Source organism: Apium graveolens, chromosome 8 (genome assembly GCF_009905375.1).
Source record: "Apium graveolens cultivar Ventura chromosome 8, ASM990537v1, whole genome shotgun sequence".
Taxonomy (NCBI): Eukaryota; Viridiplantae; Streptophyta; class Magnoliopsida; order Apiales; family Apiaceae; genus Apium; species Apium graveolens.
In genome coordinates, this window is record NC_133654.1 from 164,264,287 (window position 1) to 164,268,621 (window position 4,335).

The 4,335-nt window shown below is 41.8% G+C and overlaps 1 non-coding gene across 1 annotated transcript; it reads right to left on the reverse strand.

The window, feature by feature from the left end:
* Positions 1-403: 403 nt before the first annotated feature.
* On the reverse strand, positions 404-510 carry LOC141681148 (small nucleolar RNA R71). Its single transcript, XR_012558591.1, has one exon. It is a non-coding gene; the product is annotated as a small nucleolar RNA R71 (small nucleolar RNA).
* Between the last annotated feature and the right edge of the window lie 3,825 nt (positions 511-4,335).

The window sequence follows — 4,335 nt, forward strand, 5'->3', positions numbered from 1 at the left end:
AGTTTTAGTAGTGATGGGAGATCAAGCAGAAAATCCTAAGGCTTTGATGGACTATTCTAAGCCTAAGATCAATGACATTCAGTCAAGCATCATCAGGCCAACCATCAGGGATAATACTTTTGAGATCAAGTCAAGCACGATTCAGATGATACAGAACTCAGTTCAGTTTGGGGGTTCTCCTACTGAAGACCCCAACATGCACATCAGGGATTTCATCGAGATCTGTGAAACTTTCAAGTTCAATGATGTGACTGAAGATGCTATCAAGCCGCGACTCTTCCCATTCTCTTTGAGGGATAAAGCTAAGTGCTGGTTATATTCTTTACCAGCAGGGTCTATCACCACTTGGGAAGACCTTGCTCAACAGTTTTGCACTAAATTCTTCCTTATGGCGAAGACTGCTGCAATCATGAATGCTCTTACTCAGTTTGCTCAGCAAACTGGAGAATCTCTGTGTGAGGCTTGGGATCGATATAAAGAGATGCTAAGGAAGTGCCAACACCATGGCATGCTTGATTGGATGATTATAAACTATTTCTACAATGGATTGGGTGCTACTTCTAGACCCATGCTTGATGCAGCATTAGGATGAGCCTTATGGGCTAAGAGGTACGATGAAGATTATGAATTGATCGAACTGATGGCTGCTAATGAATACTAGAATCCTTCTCAGAGACTGACTCAAGGAAAAGTAGTCGGGATTCTGGAGTTGGATGCAGCAACTGCTATAGCTGCCCAACTTAAGGCTTTGACGATGAAGGTGGACCATTTGGCTAATTATGGAGTTAATCAAATCTCTAGTGTCTGTGAGCTTTGTGCTGGTGCCCATGAGACTGATCAGTGTGCTAGTGAATCAGCTCAGTTTGTAAGCAACTTTCAGCATTCGCAGCAACCTATGCCAGCCAGTTATCATCCCAACAACCGTAATCATCCTAATTTCAGTGGGAGCAATGCTCAGAATGTGGTTCAACAGCCTTATCAGCAGTATCCAGCTAAGCAGTACAACCCTCCTGGTTTTCAGCAACCGCAATATGCACCAAGGCAGCAACTCCACAACTCCATCTGTAACAAGCTAATGAAAAATCTGAATTAGAGGAGTTGAAGCTTATGCGTAAGAGCCAAGCTGTTTCTATCAAGACCTTGGAAAATCAAATTGGACAAATTGCCAATGCCTTGCTAAATCGTCAGCCTGATACATTACCTGGTGACACTGAAGTGCCAGGAAAGAGGGAAGCTAAGGAGCAGGTAAAGGCAATCACTTTGATGTCTGGAAAGGTTGCGAATCCCGAACAAACTCAAGTTTCGACTGAAGAAGCTGGGGCTGAGAAAGAAGTAGAGCAGCAGGAAGTAGAAGAGGAACCAAGAAAGACTACTGTTGAGCACACTCCTCCTGAGGGTAATACAGGGGAGAAATAGAACTATCCTTCACCGTCTTTTCCTAAGCGGCTGCAGAAGAAAAAGCTGGACAAGCAATTTGAGAAGTTTCTGGAGGTGTTCAAGAAACTTCATACCAACATACCTTTCGCTGAGGCTCTTGAGCAGATGCCTAGTTACGAAAAGTTTATGAAAGGTATACTCTCTCGGAAAGTGAAGCTAGATGATTTAGAGACTGTCGCTCTCACGGAGGAATGCAGTATTGTACTGCAACAGAAGTTGCCTCCAAAGATTAAGGATCCAGGAAGCTTCACTATTCCGTGTACTACTGGAAAAGTGTCTTTTGAAAAATGCTTATGCAAATTGGGAGCTAGCATCAATCTAATGCCTTTGTCAATCTTTAAGCAGTTGGACTTACCTGATCCAAAACTGACTTATATGACTTTGCAGTTGGCTGACCGTTCTATTACATATCTACGAGGAATTGTGGAGGACGTCTTGGTCAAGGTTGATAAACTCATCTTCCCTGCTGATTTCGTAATTCTTGATTTTGAGGAGGATAAGAAGATTCCCATAATTTTGGGAAGACCTTTCTTGGCAACTGGCCGAACCTTGATAGATGTGCAGAAAGGTGAGCTCACAATGCGAGTGCTGGATCAGGATATAACTTTTAATGTGTTCAATGCTATGAAATTTCCTACAGAAAATGAGGAGTGCTTAAAGGTGCAGTTGGTCGATTCTGTGGTGACTTCGGAACTTGATCATTTGCTGAGGTCTGATGCCTTAGAGAAGGCCTTATTGGGGAATTCAGATAGTGAAGATAATGAAGGTGAAGAGAAATTACAATATCTGAATGCTTTTCCCTGGAAGAGGAAGATTGATATGCCTTTTGAATCTCTTGGATTGGAGTAGTCGAAAAGTTCTCCAAAACGCCTCAAGCCATCTATTGAGGAAGCTCCTACTCTTGAGCTTAAACCCTTACCTGAACATTTGAGGTATGTATTTTTAGGTGATGCATCTAGTTTGCCTGTTATTATTACATCTAACCTTTCAGGTAGTGACGAGGAGAAGCTTCTGACGATTTTGAGAGAGTTCAAATCGGCAATTGGTTGGACTATAGAAGATATCAAGGGAATCAGCCCTTCTTATTACATGCATAAAATTCTGCTAGAGGAAGGTAGCAAGGTTACGGTCGATCAGCAAAGAAGACTTAATCCAATCTTGAAGTAATTAGTGAAGTAGGAAATTCTTAAGTGGCTAGATTTAGGGATCATCTATCCTATTTCTAACAGTTCATGGGTAAGCCCTGTTCAATGTGTGCCAAAAAAGGTGGAATTACTATGGTAGCAAATGAGAAGAATGAGCTTATTCCTACACGAACAGTCACGGGATGGAGAGTTCTTATGGACTACAGGAAGCTAAACAAGGCAACTAGGAAGGATCAATTCCCTTTTCCCTTTATTGACCAGATGCTTGACATATTGGATGGTCATGAGTACTATTGTCTTCTAAATGGCTGTTCGGGTTACAATCAGATCTGTATCGCTCTAGAAGATCAGGAGAAGACTACCTTCACTAGTCCATTTGGTACTTTCTCCTTCAGACGAGTTTCTTTTGGTCTGTGTGGTGCACCAGCCACATTTCAGAGATGTATGATGGCCATATTTTCTTACATGATTGGCCAGAATGTGGAGGTGTTCATGGACGACTTCTTTATATTTGGCGATTCTTTTGATGAATGCTTGCAGAATCCTGGACACGTTCTTAAGAGGTGTGTTGAGACCAATCTGGTTCTCAATTGGGAGAAATGTCACTTTATGGTGCGACATGGCATTATTCTTGGGCACAAGGTTTCTAGTAAGGGTCTTGAGGTGGACAAAGCCAAAGTGGAGGTCATTGAGAATCTTCCTCCACCTATTTCCGTGAAGGGAATTCGCAGTTTTCTGGGCCATGGGGGGTTTTATAGGCGTTTCATCAAGGACTTTTCTAAGATTTCGAAGCCATTGTGCAGTTTACTAGAGAAAGATGTCCCTTTCAAGTTTGATGACGAGTGCCTTGCAGCTTTTGAGACATTGAAGAAGAGTTTAATCATGACACCTGTCATAACTGCACCTGATTGGAATGAACCTTTTGAGATGATGTGCGATGCAAGTGACTATGCAGTTGGAGCAGTTCTTGGGCAGAGGAAGAACAACATATTTTATGTGGTGTAGTACACTAGCAAGACCCTAAATGGTGCTCAACTGAATTATATTACGGAGAAAGAACTTTTGGCTATTGTCTATGATTTTGAGAAATTTCGATCTTATCTACTTGGGACTAAGGTGACAGTTTTCACTAATCACGTTGTAATTTGTTATATCGTCTCAAAGAAGGAATCAAAGCCTAAATTGATTAGATGGGTTCTTTTGCTTCAATAATTTAAATTAGAGATCAAGGACAGAAAGGGGACTGAAAATCAAGTCGCTGATCATCTATCGCGTTTAGAGAACCCTAATGCTACTTCATTGGATAAGACATTGATAAATGAGTCTTTTCCCGATGAGCTGCTGTTTGGAGTGAAAGAAGAAGAACCGTGGTTTGCAGATATTGTGAACTACCTTGTGAGTAATATCATGCCTCCTGACTTATCGTATGCTCAAAGGAAGAAGTTTTTACATGAAGTGAAGTGGTATATGTGGGATAAGCTGTTTCTTTTTAGGCAAGGAGCTGACCAAATCATCAGGAGATGTATTCCTTACAGTGAAACGGGGGGGGGGGGGGTCTTGCGAGATTGCCACTCAATGGCTTATGGAGGACATTATGGTGGAGAAAAGACAACAGCTCGTATTCTTCAAGCAGGTTTCTTTTGGCCGACCTTGTTCAAAGATGCTCACTAGTTTGTTTTAAAATGTGATCGATATCAACGTGTGGGTAATATGTTTAAGAGGGATGATATGCCTCTTAATGTGCTTCTCGAGG